Source organism: Somniosus microcephalus, chromosome 29 (genome assembly GCF_052327205.1).
Source record: "Somniosus microcephalus isolate GS21.2 chromosome 29, FLI_Smic_1.0, whole genome shotgun sequence".
Classification (NCBI taxonomy): Eukaryota; Metazoa; Chordata; class Chondrichthyes; order Squaliformes; family Somniosidae; genus Somniosus; species Somniosus microcephalus.
The window spans coordinates 10,292,290-10,312,812 of record NC_141015.1 but is presented as its reverse complement, the minus strand read 5'-3'; the positions used below and the strand labels follow the sequence as shown (position 1 = coordinate 10,312,812).

The following is a 20,523-nucleotide window of genomic DNA, read 5'->3' as shown; positions in this document are numbered from 1 at the left end:
CACACAATACTCAAGGTGTGGTCTCACCAAGGCCCTGTACAACTGCAGCAAGACATCCTTGCTCCTGTACTCGAATCCTCTCGCTATGAAGGCCAACATACCATTTGCCGCCTTAACCGCCTGCTGCACCTGCATGCTTACCTTCAGCGACTGGTGAACAAGGACACCCAGGTCTCGTTGCACTTCCCCTTTTCCCAATCTATTGCCATTCAGATAATAATCTGTCTTCCTGTTTTTGCCACCAAAGTGGATAACCTCGCATTTATCCACATTATACTGCATCTGCCATGCATCTGCCCAATCACCCAACCTGTCCAAATCATACTGGAGTTTCTTGGCATCCTCCTCACAGCACACATGCCCAACCAGCTTTGTGTCGTCTGCAAACTTGGAGATATTATATCTAGTTCCCTCGTCTAGATCATTAATATATATTGTGAATAGCTGGGGTCCTAGCACCGATCCCTGCGGTTCCCCACTAGTCACTGCCTGTCACTCGGAAAAAGACCTGTTTATTCCAACTGTTTGCTTCCTGTCTGCCAACCAGTTCTCTATCCAAGTCAGTACCTTACCCCCAATCCCATGTGCTTTAACTTTGCACGCCAATCTCTTCTGCGGGACCTTATCGAAAGCCTTCTGAAAGTCCAAATACACCACATCCACTGGTTCTCCCTTATCTATTCTACCAGTCACATCCTCAAAAAATTCCAGTAGATTAGTCAAGCATGATTTACCTTTTGTAAATCCATGTTGACTTCATCCGATCCTGTCACTGCTTTCCAAGTGCTCTGCTATAACATCTTTCATAATGGACTCTAGCATTTTCCCACTACCAATGTCAGGCTTACTGGTCTATAATTCCCCGTTTCCTCTCTACCACCTTTTTAAACAGTGGGGTTACATTCGATACCCTCCAATCCATGGGAACTATTCCAGAGTCTATAGAATTTTGGAAGATGACCAGCAATGCATCTACTATTTCTAGGGCCACTTCCTTAATTACCTTAGGATGTAGATTATCAGGCTCTGGGGATTTATCGGCCTTCAATGCCGTCAATTTCCCTAACACCAATTCCCTACAAATACTGATTTCATTCAATTCCTCCCTCTCATTAGACCCTATGTTCCCCGACATCTCTGGGAGGTTATTTGTGTCCTCCTTTGTGAAGACAGAACCAAAGTATGTATTTAATTGGTCTGCCATTTCTTTGTTCCCCATTATAAATTCCCCTGATTCTGACTGCAAGGGACCTACGCTTGACTTCACCAATCTTTTTCTCTTCACATCACATATCTATAGAAGCTTTTACAGTCAGTTTTTATGTTTCCTGAAAGCTTACTCTCATATTCTAATTTTCCCCTCTTAATTAATCCCTTTGCCCCCCTTTGCTGAATCCTAAACTGCTCCCAATCCTCAGGTTTGCTGCTTTTTCTGGCCAATTTATATGTCCTCTCCTTGGATCTTATGCTATCCCTAATTTCCCTTGTTAGCCACGGTTGAGTCACCTTTTTTGTTTTATTTTTATGCCAAACAGGGATGAACAAATTCTGTAGTTCATCCATGTGATCTTTGAATGTTTGCAATTGCCTATCCACCATCAACCCGTTAAGTAATGTTCCCCAATCCAGCCTAGCCAACTCGCGCCTCATACCATCATAGTTTCCTTTATTTAAACTCAGGACCCTAGTCTCTGAGTCAACTACTTCACTCTTCATCTTAATGAAGAATTGTATCATATTATGATCGCTCTTCTCCAAGGGGCCTCGCACAACAACATTGCTAATTAATCCTTTCTCATTACATAATACCCAGTCTAAGATGGCCTGATCTCTAGTTGGTTCCTCGACATATTGGCAACTAAGGGGTGCACAAGATAAATTATTAAATATTTACCAGGGAGACTAACGAGGTGGACATGACACTGGAAGAAGAGATCAAAAAGATATAGTCATTTAAGATGGAAAGAGGGAGATAATTGATAAACTGATCAAACTCAGAGAGGATAAACCCCCTGGTTTGAATGGATTGCATCTGCACATATTAACAGTTAGGGAAGAGATAGCAGAGCCACTATTATATATACATAATATATATATATAAAACAATTCATTAGAAAAGGGATTATTGCCAGAGAACTAGTTTACAGCTAGTGTGCTTCCCATATATAGAAAAGGGAGCTAGAACAAGCCCAGGGAACTATAGACCAATTAACTTAATGTTGGTGGAATGAAAGGTAATGGAATCCTTAATCAAAGATGTAATAGAAAAACATCTAGAAACTGAAAATATAATAAAGAGTAGTCAGCCCGGATTTCAAAAGGGAAGGTCATGCTTGACCACCCTTATTGAATTCTTTGAAGAAGTAACAGAAAGAATAGATAAGGGTAATGTAGTAGATGTAATATATTTGGATTTTCATAAGGCCTTTGATAAGGTACCTTATAAGCCTTGCATTTATGTAATGCCTTTCATGATCTCAGAATGTCTCAAAGTGTTTTACAGGCAATGAAATACTTTTGAAGTGTAGTCACTGTTGTAATGTAGGAAACGTGGCAGCCAATTTGCACACAGCAAGCTCCCACAAACAGTTGTGATAATGACCAGATAATCTATCTTACTGATGTTGTTGAGGGATAAATATTGGCCAGGCCCCAGGGAGAACTCCCCTGCTCCTCTTCGAATAGTGCCACGGGATCTTTTGCAACCACCTGAGAGGGCAGACGGGGCCTCGGTTTAACGTCTCATCCAAAAGACGGCACCTCCAACAGTGCAGCACTCCCTCAGTACTGCACTGGCGTGTCCGCCTAGATTATGTGCTCATGTCTCTGGAGTGGGACTTGAACCCACGAACCTCTGACTCAGAGGTAGGAGAGCTACCACCGAGCCACGGCTAACATCAATATCACTGAGTGTTCAGCCTCGAGCTGTATACCTGGGACTGCTGCTCAAACCAGACACACAACTATGGCTAAAATGGCAGGAAATCTCACCTAGGATCGGTCAGATATTGGCAGCTCTGTGGAATTCAGCAATGCCACATGATCACAAACGTCAATCTCCTTCTCCCAAAGCCGTGCCCCATAATTTCCTGCCAAACACCATGGCCTAGAAACTCAGTGGGCCTTGCGCCCACTTAGCGCCTAAAGAGGTCTTTTGCGCCAGCGGGGTGGTAGCGCGGAAATTGAGTGCAGCGGTATTGGCGGCGGTAGCCGTTAGCGCTGCGCCGGGACCGATGACGTCATCGGTGTGCGCGGTGGCCCGTAACGCCCCGAAACCGCGCCGATCCCCATATTTATTTGCGCCCGCCTCCTCCGAAGCGGGCGCAAACAGCGAACAGAAAACGGGGCCGTCCTGCTGCCATAGTGGGACGCTTTAAAGCTGAAGGTGCGGCCGGCCGCTTTTTCGGCGGCCGCCTGCCCGCACCTCCTTCCCCGGCCTCCTCCACCCCCCCCCCCCCCGCGGCATTGCCGGCTGGTTTCCGTGGAGCCCGGCACTTCTCCGTTGTGCCGGGCTCTTTTGCCGGCACTCGCGATCGGGGCTCCGGCCGTTGCAGGCACCTCCCCCTTAAGAGAAGGGGGAGGCCTGCAGTACCGCAGCCTGCCGCACCGCATCGGGTGGCGCTGCGGCAACTAGCGCGCCGATATTCAGTTGCAGCGCCCCAAACGGAGGCGGGCACACCCTGGTATAGCGCCCGCTTCCGAATTGGGGCGCAGAAGACGAATATACGGCGTGCGCTAATGCCTCCCCGCCCAGCGCTAACTTTTGGGCGCGAGCGAGCTGCCCGCGCCCAAGTGAATTTCTAGGCCCATGAGTATTAAGCATAGGATTACTGCAGCAGAACCATAAGGATGGAGAGAGGCCAGGGGATTACTAGGTGGCTAGCTGTTTCAGAGAGCTGGTACAAGGAGCAAATTCAGCCCACCAGGCTTTATTACTGGACATCATAGGCCTCATGAGCTAGATTTCTGTCTAATTTACTTGTTGCAAATGATTAATGAAAGCTAGTGGATCTCCCATGGCATTGCTCCTGGTGAGTTGGAGGATGTACCTGTTGCACTGGGACACTATTGCAGAACTGTTAGAAAGCAATAAAAATAGTAGGCAGCCCAAAAAAGAAATAGGTGCAGAAAATCCCTTGGTGCTTATGTTTCTTTCAGAAAATAACATTGTGGGATACAGTATCTGAGCGATTAGAGACATGACGTGTGTTGAGTGTAGCATGCTATGCCCAAAAAAGAGAGAGAGAGAGCACAAAAGTTGACTGCAGTGACTCCTGGGTAGACCAGTGCCAACCCTTCCTGAATCCCAGCAACCCCCATTTATCTTCACCTTTTATTTATGCCCATCAGCCAACTTTCTATCCATGCCGCTGCATTTCCTCATACCATATGCCTGAATTTTTGTAACAAGCCTCCTGTGAGGCACCTTATCAAACACCACCTGACAATCCATATACCCTGCATCCACTGCATTCCCTTAAATCTATCCAATTGATCACTACTTCAAAAAAAAATTTAGAGGCAAATCCCGTTTGACAAATGTTTTTAACAGATTCATGGTGACTGCCTTTGATTAGCTCACACAGTGCCAAATATTTACTAATCTGATCTCAAATAATGGATTCTAGGAGTTTGGCCACAACGGACATGAGACGAATTGAATGATAGAGGTTTACAGCAGAGAAAGAGGCCATTCAGCTAATTTTCTGGAGTAATCCAAAACTAATCCCACTGCCCCTGTCTCTTCGGTATCCTCCTCTGTTTCAAATATTTATCCAATTTTCCCTTAAAAGTTGCACTGGTCCCCACCTCAGCCGCTTTCTGTGGCAATGCATTCCATGCTCCAATGACTCTCTGTGTAAATAAATTTCTTCTAATCTCTCTCCTCACTTATTTAGTGACAATTTAAAATTGATGAACCCATGTCACTGACTCCTCAACCAGAGGAAATCGCCTTTCCCTATTCACTCTATCAAAGCTCTTCATAATTTTAAAAACCTCTAGTACAGGAAACTTTCTTTTATCCAGCACGGACGGGACCGACGTGGTGCCGGTTCATCAAAAATTCCAGATAACCGAACGCTATAGTAAAAGCTACGGAGCTGAGAGCAACAGCTTCAGAACAATTGGCACAAGTTGCAAGCGTCTCTGTAGCTTAGCAACAGCTGCAGCTACACCCTTGCACAGCAACAAATGGAGTAAAAAAAGTAATAAAAGTTACCTGAACCTACTCCTGAATTTTGCCGGTTAACCGACATTCCCGGTTATTTAGGGGCCGGTTAACCGAAAGTTTCCTGTACATCTTCTCTTGGCCTTCTCTGCTCCAGCGGGAATAGTCCTAGTATCTCGAGTCTCTCCTCATAACTATAGTTTCCCATCCCTGGCATCATCCTGGTGAATCTACGCTGTATTCTCTCTTTGGCCTTAGTGTCCTTTCTATAATGGAGCACTGTAAACTGTACACAGCCTCTAACGGTGGTCTAACTAATGTTTTGTTGAAATTCATCATTACTTCTTTACTGTATTCTGTGTCCCTATTTGTAAAACCCCCAAAATCTGTTGTCCTTTTTTTTATAGCTTTCAGGGAATGATGGCCTTGAAATTCCAAGGAGATTCACCAAGAGTCCCACTGTAACATTGATGGGAGACCAGTGAAAGAGGAAACATGGCAACTGTAGGCTGTCAGAAGCTTTGGGTTCTCGGCAATCTCAGACACCCTCTGAGGTATATTTGGGATTCCGAGATGCATCCTCTCCCCTTTCTCTGTGTGTGCAGTAGTCTGGCCTTGTCAGCCTAATTTATCTGAACTTCCACATTCCTTCTGACGTGTTAACTGGTGAAGCGACTGTCTGCACTGTTATGAAGGCGCGTTTATCATATGGGTATTCAGTGGCGCCTTATCCTTTACTGGAACAGAGCGAGAGAGGAAAAAATTGTGAAATTTGAAACACTTCATTTAGTTGGTTTGATACAAAATATACCAGCAAACTAAGTAAAGAGAAGTGTGTGTGTATGTATGTCTAATGGGGCGGAATTTGACATGCAAGTCGGCCAGCAACCCCGTGAATTACGAATTTCCACAAGTTGTTGGACAAGTTGCTCCGCCGTTAGCTTCGCGAATATGGCATCTCGGGCTTAACCTCACCTTGAGTTTCATGAAGTTGCTGCATTTACACATTAATTCCCATTAAACTCGTCAGAGTATTAAGTCTAGTAACTAACAGCGGAAGTACCCTGTTAACGACGTGATACTTGTAAATGACTGCCAATCAACCTCTTTGGCCCAGAAAATGACAATTACGAGTGTGGAGTCTCATTCCTTCAGATTGTGAATTGTTGTTAGAGATTTTAAAAATGTCAAATTTTAAATTACATTTTTTTTATTTCCTTCTCTTTATTTCTCTTTTCTGTATTTAATTTGACTCTAATTCACCCTCCTTCTCAGTCCTTCCTCCGTTTATTTCTCAATCCTTAAATCTCGTTGGTTAAGGAGATAGTCTGTTGGCCCCATTGTTCACTACGGTCCCAGATGCCCTGTTGCCCTTGCTGGCTCGGTTACCAGCTTGCACTTCCAGCAACTTTGGAGCTGAAGGGTGCAGTAACAATTTTAACTAACAGGGCACACCATGAGATGCCCCGCTCCAGAAAGTTTTGGGCCAATATTTTTGTGTGTGTGTGTGTGTGTTTGTAAGTATATCTGTGTGAGTGTAGGAGTGTGTGTGTATATTTTTATGTACAGGAAACTTTCTGGTATCCGGCACTGACGGGACCGAGCTGGTGCCGTACCATCAAAACTGCTGTAGAAACCAGCGCTAATGTTAAAACATACGGAGCTTTTGAGCTCCATGTGAATCAACAAACCCAGCAACAGCTTCAAAACAGTCGGCCGCAGCTTAAAAGTGTCTCTGTAGCTAAGCAACAGCTTCAGCTAGACCTTGCAGAGCCTGACTGGAAAAAAAAGCAACGAGAAGTGAAAAAAACTTACAGGAAACGGCTCCTGAATTTTGCTGATAGAGCTTTCCGGACATTTAACCTCCGGTTAAACGAAAGTTTCCTGTATAATGGGTCCAATTTCCCTGGATTGACTTACGCAGTAATTACACCAAAATTTGCACTAGTTTCTACACCGATCTTGCCAATGACAACTTATGCTGAAATTTCCTGAAAATTTCATCAGCATATGCCCAAACGTGTAAACCAGTGTAAACAATCGGGGCCCAGGAAAGCACAAAACATACATTGTCTTCCCTCGTTAAGTCCCTCTTTACCTTATTGATGTTATGAAAATTAAAATTTGAAGCCATCAAACCATCAGTTATGCACATTAAGCACAGCGTGTTTCAAATAATTGTGGAAATGTTTTTCTTTTTAAGGTAACAGATTCTGATGCCATGAAAAATACTAAATATAGTGCGGGTCTCAGTAAGGAGAAATAGCAAACCGCTAAAGAAAATCGGTATGAAACACCAGAAATAGTGACTTCAGGGCCTGTTGCAGCTAAAATTTTGCGGATAAATGAATGCCCGTTCGGAACCGGCGTCAATGCAGGAAACTCGCGTTCCCAGGTCTTTTGCATGGAGGCGGAGCTATGTTAATGAGCTAAGTGGGGTTTCAGCGAACGTAACTCAGGAGATCATGAAGATCCTTGCATAACAATGTTTTGATATTAAACCGGCGTAAATCAGTTACATGCAAATTTCCTCGGGGTGGGGGGGGGGGGGGGTGGTGTTGTGGTTGGGAAACGGCACCATTCCGCTCTTACTTCATAGTTAGGCCGAAACTTTCCAGGAAATTCAGGGCATTTGTACATTTACGTGTGCATGGGTGTTTATGCATGTGTGTGTGTGCCTGCATTGTGACGTATGCATAGGATCATACAGATTGCTTTCCAAAGCAATGACAAATTTGACTTCCCTTTTCAGAGAGATCACTGGGTTTCAAGCAATGTCATTGGAACATTTTTATGTGCAGGCGATTGCTCAGTAACGAGGGTGACTTGGACGATTTGTAGGTGGGTTATAAATGTGGATAATCACTCCATTTAACCCGAACCTTAAAAGGTGCGTAGGGGATGAAGCCATTGAGTGTGCAGACCTCCAGTAGAGTAGAGCTCTTATATAATGTAACTCATTCCATTTTCCAATGACTGCAATGTCACAAAGAGAAACCAATATATGTGAAACCGATCTCGCTGTGTGTTGGTTTCATTCGAATTGATCCAAACAGATGTGGCCATAATAAAGTCCAGGTTTAAAAAGAATCTGTTGTGTTATCTCAGGTAAAAGGCGTGTGGTGCATTGTGCCAGACACCAGATAGTAGGAGAGAACATGAGGTATCAATTCAATTTTATTTGTCATATATGCAGCATACGTGTGTACTGCATAATGAAATGTTGATTTTTACGAGTCCTCCCAACATTGGAATAAATATGGCATAGCAATGATAAAATTACTAATAGAAATACTGTAATAATAAATAAAACAACAGTAATAAATAATAATAAATTATTCGTTCATGAGTCTTATGGCCTGGGGGTAGAAGCTGTTTCGAAACCTGTTGGTACGAGACCGTATGCTTTGGTATCTCTTACTGGATGGGAGCAGGGCGACGAGGTTGTGGCTGGGGTGGCTCGCGTCTTCGATGATTCTCGGGGCCTTCCCCCGGCACCTCTCGGGGTAGATATCCTGGACAGCAGGTAGTTTAATTCCTATAGTATGTTGTGCAGCTTTCACCACCATCTGTAGAGACTTGCGGTCTGTGGCGGTGCAGTTGCCATACCAGGTAAAGCTGGAAGGAGTGATTGATTGGCACAAGCCTAGGTTTTAAAAGTCTGTGGATTGTAGGAAGAAGATAGACTGAGGGAGAGAAGGACCTCACTAGCCAGGCAAGAGAAAGTAAGTGAAAACTGTTAAAAACTCTATCTCTAGACTCGCCTATTCTACCGCTACCCTGGCCGGCCTCCCATCTTCTAACCTCCATAAACTTGAGCTCATCCAAAACTCTGCTGCCCCGTGTCCTAACTCGCACCCAGTCCCGTTCACCCATCACCCCCTGTGCTCACTGCCCCGTGTCCTAACTCACACCCAGTCCCGTTCACCCATCACCCCCTGTGCTCACTGCCCCGTGTCCTAACTCACACCCAGTCCCGTTCACCCATCACCCCCTGTGCTCACTGCCCCGTGTCCTAACTTGCACCCAGTCCCGTTCGCCCATCACCCCCTGTGCTCACTGCCCCGTGTCCTAACTCGCACCCAGTCCCGTTCACCCATCACCCCCTGTGCTCACTGCCCCGTGTCCTAACTCGCACCCAGTCCCGTTCACCCATCACCCCCTGTGCTCACTGCCCCGTGTCCAAACTCGCACCCAGTCCCGTTCACCCATCACCCCCTGTGCTCACTGCCCCGTGTCCTAACTCGCACCCAGTCCCGTTCACCCATCACCCCCTGTGCTCACTGCCCCGTGTCCTAACTCGCACCCAGTCCCGTTCACCCCTCACCCCCTGTGCTCACTGCCCCGTGTCCTAACTCGCACCCAGTCCCGTTCACCCATCACCCCCTGTGCTCACTGCCCCGTGTCCTAACTCGCACCCAGTCCCGTTCACCCATCACCCCCTGTGCTCACTGCCCCGTGTCCTAACTCGCACCCAGTCCCGTTCACCCATCACCCCCTGTGCTCACTGCCCCGTGTCCTAACTCGCACCCAGTCCCGTTCACCCATCACCCCCTGTGCTCACTGCCCCGTGTCCTCACTCACACCCAGCCCCGTTCACCCATCACCCCCTGTGCTCACTGCCCCGTGTCCTAACTCACACCCAGTCCCATTCACCCATCACCCCCTGTGCTCACTGCCCCGTGTCCTAACTCACACCCAGTCCCGTTCACCCATCACCCCTGTGCTCGCTGCCCCGTGTCCTAACTCACACCGAGTCCCATTCACCCATCACCCCTGTGCTCGCTGCCCCGTGTCCTAACTCACACCGAGTCCCGATCACCCATCACCCCCTGTGCTCACTGCCCCGTGTCCTAACTCACACCCAGTCCCGTTCACCCATCACCCCCTGTGCTCACTGCCCCGTGTCCTAACTCGCACCCAGTCCCGTTCACCCATCACCCCCGTGCTCACTGCCCCGTGTCCTAACTCACACCCAGTCCCGTTCACCCATCACCCCCTGTGCTCACTGCCCCGTGACCTAACTCACACCCAGTCCCGTTCACCCATCACCCCCTGTGCTCACTGCCCCGTGTCCTAACTCACACCTAGTCCCGTTCACCCATCACCCCCTGTGCTCGCGGTCCCGTGTCCTAACTCGCACCCAGTTCCGTTCACCCATCACCCCCTGTGTTCACTGCCCCGTGTCCTAACTCACACCCAGTCCCGTTCGCCCATCACATCCTGTGCTCACTGCCCCATGTCCTAACTCACACCCAGTCCCGTTCATCCATCACCCCTGTGCTCGCTGCCCCGTGTCCTAACTCACACCCAGTCCCGTTCACCCATCACCCCCTGTGCTCACTGCCCCGTGTCCTAACTCACACCCAGTCCCGTTCACCCATCACCCCCTGTGCTCACTGCCCCGTGTCCTAACTCACACCCAGTCCCGTTCACCCACCACCCCGTGCTCACTGCCCCGTGACCTAACTCACACCCAGTCCCGTTCACCCATCACCCCCTGTGCTCACTGCCCCGTGTCCTAACTCACACCGAGCCCCGTTCACCCATCACCCCCTGTGCTCGCTGCCCCTTGTCCTAACTCGCACCCAGTCCCGTTCACCCATCACCCCCCGTGCTCGCTGCCCCGTGTCCTAACTCGCACCCAGTCCCGTTCACCCATCACCCCCTGTGCTCACTGCCCCGTGTCCTAACTCACACCCAGTCCCGTTCACCCATCACCCCCTGTGCTCACTGCCCCGTGCCCTAACTCACACCCAGCCCCGTTCACCCATCACCCCGTGCTCACTGCCCCGTATCCTAACTCACACCGAGTCCCGTTCACCCATCACCCCCTGTGCTCACTGCCCCGTGTCCTAACTCACACCCAGTCCCGTTCACCCATCACCCCGCGCTCACTGCCCCGTGTCCTAACTCGCAAACAGTCCCGTTCACCCATCACCCCCTGTGCTCACTGCCCCGTGTCCTAACTCACACCCAGTCCCGTTCACCCATCACCCCCTGTGCTCACTGCCCCGTGTCCTAACTCACACCCAGTCCCGTTCACCCATCACCCCCTGTGCTCACTGCCCCGTGTCCTAACTCACACCCAGTCCCGTTCACCCATCACCCCCTGTGCTCACTGCCCCGTGTCCTAACTCACACCCAGTCCCGTTCACCCATCACCCCCTGTGCTCACTGCCCCGTGTCCTAACTCACACCCAGCCCCGTTCACCCATCACCTCCTGTGCTCACTGCCCCGTGTCTTAACTCACTCCCAGTCCCGTTCACCCATCACCCCCTGTGCTCACTGACCTACACTGGCTCCCGGTCCGGCAATGCCTCAATTTTAAAATTCCCATCCTTGTTTTCAAATCCCTCCATGGCCTCTCCCCCCTCCTTATCACTGTAATCTCCTCCAGCCCCACAACTCCCCCGAGTTATCTATGCTCCTCCAATTCTAGCCTCTTGCGCATCCCTGATTTTAACCCTCCACCGTTGGTGGCTGTGCTTTCAGCTGCCTAGGCCCTAAACTCTTAAATTCTCTCCCTAAACCTCTCCGCCTCGCTACCTCTCTCTCCTCCTTTAAGACGTTCCTTAAAACCTACCTCTTTGACCAAGCTTTTGGTCACCTGTCCAAATTCTCCTTATGTGGCTCTATGTCAAATTTTATTTGATAACGCTCCTGTGAAGTGGCTTGGGCCTTTAGACTACGTTAAAGGCGCAATATAAATGCAAGTTGTTGTTATTGTTGCTCCTTGGCACCTTTGACTTTCTCCCAACCCAGCTCCTTGCCACTCAACTACCAATCCCCTGCTTAATGCTCATTGATATCATCACCCTCTCCCTTTCCTCAGACATTATTTCCTCCTACCCCCAAAACTGTTGTCATCACCCCTTTCTTAAAATCCTATCTTACATACAAACATACAAATTAGGAGCAGGAGTAGGCCACTCGGCCCCTGAGACTGCTCCCCCATTCAGTAATATCATGGCTGATCCGATTACTCCACATTCCCACCTACCCCCGATAACCTTTCACCCCCTTGATTATCAAGAATCCACCTACCTCTGCCCTAAAAATATTCAAATACTCTGCTTCCACTGCCCTCTGAGGAAGAGAGGTCCAAAGACTCACGACCCTCTGAGAAAAAATTTCCCCTCATCTCTGTCTTAAATGGGCGACCCCTTATTTTTAAGCAGTGACCCCTAGTTCTAGATTCTCCCACAAGAGGAAACATCCTCTCCACGTCCACCCTGTCCAGACCCCTCAGGATCTTATATGTTTCAATCAAGTCACCTCTTACTCTTCTAAACTCCAGCGGATACAAGCCTAGCCTGTCCAACCTTTCCTCATAAGACAACCCGCCCATCCCAGGTATTAGTCTAGTAAACCTTCTCTGAACTGCTTCCAACGCATTTACATTCTTCCTTAAATAAGGAGACCAATACTGTACACAGTGCTCCAGATGTGGTCTCACCAATGCCCTGTATAACCGAAGCATAATCTCCCTACTTTTGTATTCAATTCCCCTCGCAATAAACAATAACATTCTATTAGCTTTCCTAATTACTTGCTGTACCTGCATAGTAACCTTTTGCGATTTATCTTTGCCCATCTGTCCTCCAAAATGACTTCCCTTTCCACTCTGAACCCCTCAAATGGGTTTCAGACAACTCTAGGTCTACCAGTTCCTGTTCAGGTCCCTCCAATCTGGTTTTCATCCCATCCAAAGCACCAAGACCTCCCTGGTGAAAGTCACCAACACCAGTTTGCTGACTCTGCTCACAGTCCCTTGCCCTCCTTGTCCTTGAGCTCTGTATAGGCGTTGATGCAGTTGACCATCCTAGCCTCCACCATGGCCTGCCTCGGTGGCACTGTCCCAACACAGGCAGTGCATCTCCTCTAACGGTTTTGAGTCCCGTGCCCACATGTTCATCTCTGCCTCAGTTCAGATGAAGGTGTAAGGTCTTAATGATCTCTGAGTTCTTGGGTTAAGGACATCTCCTCTGGGCTGGAAAGAAACTTGCAGTGGGAGGGGGTGGATCCAGTTGTCATGGTCCATGTTGGTACAAACGGCGTAGATATGACTAGGAAGCCGGTTCTGTTAAAGGAGTATGAGCAGCTAGGGGTCAAATTAAAAAACAGAACCTCAAGGGTAATAATCTCTGGATTATTACCTGAGCCACGAGCGAATTTGGCTAGGACAAATAAAATTAGAGAGTTAAATGCGTGGCTCAAAGACTGGTGTGGGAGAAATGGGTTTTGCTTCCTGGGACACTGGCACCAGTACTGGGGCAGGAGGGATCTGTTCCGTTGGGACGGGCTTCACTTAGCCAGTGCTGGGACTAGAGCCCTGGCGGATCATATAACTAGGGCTGTAGAGAGGGCCTTAAACTAACTAGTGGGGGGGAGGTTCCTAGAGAGCAAATAATAAAAATGACAACAGAGAAGATCATAGACTTAGGTAGCAGTGGGGAAATTAAAAACCAGAGCGTGTCAGGAAGGGGCAGAAGGCATGGAGTAAAAGGTAAAGTAATAAAAAGGGCAAAAGCAGGAACTAAGGCCTAGAAATTGGGTTGGGGCGCCAAAGTGGTGCAAAAGTCGCCTGAGCGCAGGATTTAGCGCAGCGATCGGAGTGATACCGATCGCCAGAAATTCAGTTTCAGTGCCGCTCGAGGGACACGGGGCGAGGCTCGAGGCGCTCTGCGTCCCTCTTAGGGCGCTGAAACTGATTATCGCAGCGCAACGTGCCACAGCGCCACACGCTGCGGCACGGCACGCTGCGGTACTGCAGGCCTTCCTCCCACTGTTAAGAGGGAGGTGCCTGCAACAGCGCAATCCCCGCTCGCGAGTGCCGGCAAATGAGCCCGGCACCAAGGAGAAGTGCCGAGCTCTCTGGAAACATCCGGCAATGCCGCGGGGGAGGGGGGGGTTGGGAGGCCGGGGACGGAGGTGCTGGCAAGCGGCCGCCCTGCACCTCCACCTTAACTTGTGCCGCTGCCGGCACAGTAAGGCCCCGTGAACCGGGCGCGGGTAGCGAACGATGCAACTGCGGCGTTCGCTACCAAATATCGCGAACGGGGCACGAATGGGGCGCTGCGCACACCGATGACGTCATTGGTGGCGGCGCAGCGCAAATACCTAACGCCACCATTAGCGCCCCTACTGAATATCGCGGGAGACGCAGCCAGTGGCGCTACAGCCACTGACTGCCTCTTTAGGCGCTAACAGGTGGCGCTACTCACCCAATTTCTCCCCCTAAGTGTCACAAAACATATTTGAAAGTTCTCTATCTGAATGCACGTAGCATTCGTAACAAAATAGACGAGTTAATGGCACAAATAACTACATATGGGTATGATCTTGTGGCCATTACAGAAACATGGCTGCAGGGTCACAATGCCTGGGAATTAAACATACCAGGTTATTTAACGATCAGGAAGGACAGGCAGGAAGGAAGGGGAGGTGGGGTGGCTATGTTAATAAAGGAAGGAATCACTGTAATACAGAGAAATGATATTGGGTCAAAAGATCAGGATAATGAAACAGTTTGGGTGGAGGTAAGGAATAATAAGGGGAAAAAAACACTAGTGGGCATAGTCTATCGGCCTCCGAACAGTTGCAACTCTGTTGGACGGAGTATCAATCAGGAAATAGTTGAGGCTTGTAATAAGGGAACATCTATAATTATGGGGGATTTTAACTATCATATGAATTGGACAAATCAAATTGGGCAGGGCTGCCTTGAGGATGAGTTCATTGAGTGTATTAGGGATGGGTTTCTTGAGCAGTATGTAACTGAACCGACCAGGGGGCAAGCAACCTTAGATCTGGTCCTGTGTAACGAGACAGGATTAATTAAAAATGTCCTAGTAAAGGATCCCCTTGGAATGAGTGACCATAACATGGTTGAATTCCATATTCAATTAGAGGGTGAGAAGGTTGGATCTCAAACAAGCGTGCTAAGCTTGAATAAAGGAGACTATGAAGGTATGAGAGCGGAATTGAGTAGAGTGGATTGGGAAAATAGATTAAAGGGTAAGACGATACATGATCAGTGGTGTACATTTAAGGAGTTATTTTACAACTTCCAAAAAATATATATTCCACTGAGAAGAAAAGGGTGTAAAAGAAAAGACAGCCACCCGTGGCTAAGTAAAGAAATTAAGGATAGTATTCGACTAAAAACAAGGGCATATAAGGTAGCCAAACCTAGTGGGAGGATAGAGGATTGGGAAAACTTTAAAAGACAGCAAAAAATAACAAAAAGATTGATTAAGAAAGGGAAGATAGATTATGAAAGTAAATTAGCAAAAAATATAAAAACAGATAGTAAGAGGTTTTTATAGTTATATAAAAAGAAAAAGGGTGGCTAAAGTAAATGTTGGTCCCTTAGAGGATGAGACTGGGAAATTAATGGTGGGAAATATGGAGATGGCAAAAACACTGAATGAATATTTTGTATCAGTCTTTACAGTAGAGGACACTAAGAATATCCCAACACTGGACAAACAGGGGGCTATAGGGGGGGAGGAGCTAATCACGATCAAAATCACTAAGGAAGTGGTACTCGGTAAAATAATGGGACTCAAGGCGGATAAATCACCTGGACCTGATGGCTTACATCCTAGGGTCTTGAGGGAAGTGGCGGTAGGGATTGTGGATGCATTGGTAATAATTTTCCAAAACTCCCTGGTCTCAGCAAAGGTCCCGGCAGACTGGAAAACTACTAATGCAACACCCTTATTTAAAAAGGGCAGTAGACCGAAGGCTGGAAAATATAGACCGGTTAGCCTAACATCTGTGGTAGGTAAAATTTTGGAGTCCATTATTAAGGAGACAGTAACAGGACATTTGGATAATCATAATTTAATAGGACAAAGTCAGCATGGTTTTATGAAGGGGAAGTCATGTTTGACAAATTTGCTGGAGTTCTTTGAGGAAGTAACATATAGGGTGGATAAAGGGGAACCAGTGGACATAGTGTATTTAGACTTCCAAAAGGCATTTGACAAGGTGCCACGCAAAAGATTATTGCTTAAGATAAAAAATCACGGGATTGGGGGTAATATTCTGGCATGGATAGAGGATTGGCTATCTAACAGAAGGCAGAGAGTTGGGATAAATGGTTCATTCTCAGACTGGCAATCAGTAACTAGTGGTGTTCCGCAGGGGTCAGTGCTGGGTCCCCAACTCTTTACAATCTATATTAACGATTTGGAGGAGGGGACCGAGTGTAACATATCAAAGTTTGCAGATGATACTAAGATGGGGGGGAAAGTAGTGAGTGAGGAGGACATAAAAAACCTGCAAGGGGGACATAGACAGGCTAAGTAAGTGGGCAGAGATTTGGCAGATGGAATACAATACTGGAAAGTGTGAGGTTATGCACTTTGGCAGGAAAAATCGTAGAGCAAGTTATTATCTTAATGGCAAAAAACTGGAAAGTACTGAAGTACAAAGGGATCAGGGGGTCCTGGTGCACGAAACTCAAAAGGTTAGTATGCAGGTGCAGCAAGTGATTAAGAAGGCCAATGGAATGTTGGCTTTCATTGCTAGGGGGTTAGAATATAAAAATAGGGAGGTATTGCTTCAGTTGTACAAGGTATTGGTGAGACCGCACCTGGAATACTGCATACAGTTTTGGTGTCCATACTTTAGAAAAGACATACTTGCTCTCGAGTCAGTACAAAGAAGGTTCACTCGGTTAATCCCGGGGATGAGGGGATGGACATATGAGGAGAGGTTGAGTAGATTGGGACTCTACTCATTGGAGTTCAGAAGAATGAGAGGCGATCTTATTGAAACATATAAGATTGTGAATGGGTTGGATCGGGCGGATGCGGGGAGGATGTTCCAGATGATGGGTGAAACTAGAACTAGGGGGCATAGTCTTAGAATAAGGGGCTGTTCTTTCAAAACTGAGATGAGGAGGAACTACTTCACTCAGAGAGTGGTAGGTCCATGGAATATGCTGCCCCAAAAAGCTGTAGAAGCTACATCATTACATAAATTTAAAACAGAAATAGACAGTTTCCTAGAAGTAAAGGGAATTAAGGGTTACGGGGAGCGGGCAGGAATTTGGACATGAGTCTAGGTTCGGATCGGACATGGCCCTGTGGGTAGTGGAGCAGGCCCAGGGGCCGTGTAGCCTGATCCTGCTCCTATTTCGTGTGTCTAATTCTGTTAGATTCAGGAGATGGTTCTGTGATAGTAGATTGGCAGTTAGGATCAGATCAGCCATGATCTTATTGAATGGCGGAGCAGGCTCGAGGGGCCGATTGGCCTACTCCTGCTCCTATTTCTTATGTTCTTATGTTCTAAGACACCAATAGGCAGCAGCCAGTATGTTTGAGCAATAGATCAAGATTTATTAAGCTTACAGCGTAATTAATACTTAATATTAGGCGATAGTTTTAATGAGTGGCTCGCAGCCCTTGGTCTCTGGAACCTCTCGGACACAGATGATATCGTCTTAAGTCTGTTCCTTTGTTCTCGCAGTACGTATGTGTGATGTTGTTCTTTGAGTATCGAGGTTTTAACCCTTTTCTCATCAAAAGTTGGTTTGGCCAGCGTCCATCTAGAGTCTTTAACAAAATCACCTTCTTTAATTGGTTCTAATGGTCAAAATACCATTGTCACTCAGACTAAGGTAGCATCCCGCCTTTCCAGTATTTTTCCACCAACTTTGCCTTGTTCAGTGCTATCTTGTTTATAGTTTTTCACCCCATTGGAATTTACTTTATCTCTTTCATTTCTAGCTTCCCTGGTACAAGGCCTTTATGCCAAGGGCCCATATCAGCGCTGTTTCACTTGTCTTGAGATATCCAGACTATCTCACTTTAATCTACCAGATAAATACCTTATCTCCATGATCTCTCTCATTTTATGTCCTTATACTAATTATTTTTTAAATATCATTGCAATTAGTTTTGGTAAGCGAATTCTAATTTCTACTTAGCATCATCATATTTTTTTTTTTAGCAATTTAACCTTCACTCGCAGCCTGTGGCTGTTTGTTATCAAAACTTAGTCAAAACTGCTTTTGACTGTCCTTCACAGCTGCATTCTGGGTAACTGAAGTCTTAGCTTTTTAGTTACCCAGGAGTAATTATGGGTAATATTGGCCCAGAAATTCGGGTCGGGGGCTTCCCGCGAGTGCAAGCCCCCGACCTGCACTTACCTTGCATGCCGGCCGTTGAGCTGTGGGCCCCCGTGGGATTCCGATCCTGGGCCTCCTCCAACTGCCGGCGCGCAGTGCTTGCGTATCCCAGGGGCGCAGTTAGTTCGATGCGTCCCCTGGGATCACGTGGGCCATGGGCAGCCAATCGGAGCACGGAATGCTCCATTCATAAGTCTGACAGGAAGTATGGGCCCCAAAATAGCACTAATCTTCAAATAATTTTTTTTTAAATCACATTTTTTAAATAAACTCTAAATTACATGAAATAGCTATTTTAAACAATAATTTAAATTTTTGAAAAAAATAATTTTTTATTCTAACGGGGCTAAAACTAAACTTACCTTGCTTTAAAGTATTTAAAAATAATAAACCTGTGGAAAAAATGTTTTAATTTTAATTAATTCACCACTTACCTTGTAAAAAGCAGGCCTTATGCCTGCTTTATATATTTCTAAATTCTGCAGGCTTACCCTCGCGGGGAAACCTGTTTTTAAAAAAAAAAAAAAACGAAGTTCGATGCGCACGCGCAGCCTCCCCCGCGCACGCGTTCGACCTCTGAACCCCTGCTCTCAGGGGAACGGAAGTGCCGGTTTCCCGCGCATGCGCAGTGCATGCAGGAAACCGGCACTTCCATTGGGCCTACGGGTGAGTACACCGTGCGTACTCACCCGTGGAAACCCGAATTTCTGGGCCATTATTTGGTCAATGGCTACACTTGATTTTATACATATATGATTCTCGTCTACTAAATATGTCTAAATATCAGCCTTTCGTACAAAGGGTACACACCTGGAATGTCATAACCTGTCGTTTCCTTTTACGTAGGCTGACTGACTTGCTTTTATTTCATGTTCTAATAACCCTGTGTGAAAATCATTTTTCTAATGTCCCCCTTTGTTCTTCTCGTGTTAATTTACTGATTTACCAACTAATGGAAATAACCTTTCACTGCTTACCATCTTTTGAAAACCTCTTGGTAGGTCCCTTCCCCCTTAACCTGTCAGCCGTGGCTCAGTGGGTAGCACTCTCGCCTCGGAGTCAGAAGGTCATGGGTTCAAGTCCCACTCCAGAGGCTCGAGCAGGTAATCTAGGCTGACACTTCAATGCAGTGCTGAGGGATGGCAGCACTGTCGAGGTGCCGTCTTTCAGATGAGACGTTAAACTGAGGCCCCGTCTACTCTCTCAGGTGGACGTAAAAGATCCCTTAGCACTATTTTGAAGAAGAGCAGGTGAGTTCTTCCCGATGTCCTGGCGAATATCTATCCCTCAACCAACACCTAAAACAGATGGATTTGCTGTTTGTGGGATCTTGCTGTGTGTAAATTGGCTGCTGCGTTCCCTACATTACAACATCCCCAACATCGAAGCTTTGACCACGCTCGATCAGCACCGATGGACCGGTCACATTGTCCACATGCCCGATACGAGACTCCCAAAACAAGCGCTCTACTCGGAGCTCTGACACGGCAAGAGAGCCCAGGTGGGCAGAGGAAATGCTTCGAGGACACCCTCAAAGCCTCCTTGAAAAAGTGCAACATCCCCACCGACACCTGGAAATCCCTGGCCCAGGACCGCACAAAGTGGAGGAGAAGCATCCGGGAAGGCGACGAACACCTTGAGTCTCTTCGCCGGGAGCAAGCGGAAACAGCGGAAGGAGCGCACGTCAACCTAAGCACCCCACCCACCCGCTCCTTCAACCAGCGTCTGCCCCACCTGTGACAGAGACTGTAGATCCCGCATTGGACTCATCAGTCACCTGAGAACTCATTTTTAATGTGAAAGCAAGTCATCCTCGGCTCCGAGGGACTGCCTAAGAAGAAGAAGACAACAGTGGCTTCACTTCAAAAGTTCTTCATTGGCTGTAAAGTACTTTGGGATATCCTGAGGTTGTGAAAGGCGCTATATAAATGTGCAAGTCTTTCTTTCTTCGTTCAAGTGAAAAAGCTCCAGTTATTCATCAGTAAAGCCTTTCATTGATGGTACCATTTTAGTGAATCTCTGCAGCACCCTTTCCATGGCTCCAATATTTATCCTGCAATCTAGGACCAGAACTGCAATATTCCAACTGTAGCCTAAGCAGTAAGTCTTGTGCCCTGTTCTACCCACGCTCCCACTTTTATCGATTTATATATCTGCCTCCCGAAATCGGTCTGTCCTCCACTCTATTAAGAATCTTAGCACTTACAA

General features: G+C 47.2%; 1 protein-coding gene across 3 annotated transcripts in view; it reads left to right on the top strand.

The window, feature by feature from the left end:
- pik3ap1 (phosphoinositide-3-kinase adaptor protein 1) overlaps positions 1-20,523 on the top strand; it is a 166,155-nt gene that overhangs the window by 31,439 nt on the left and 114,193 nt on the right. The window lies entirely within an intron of this gene.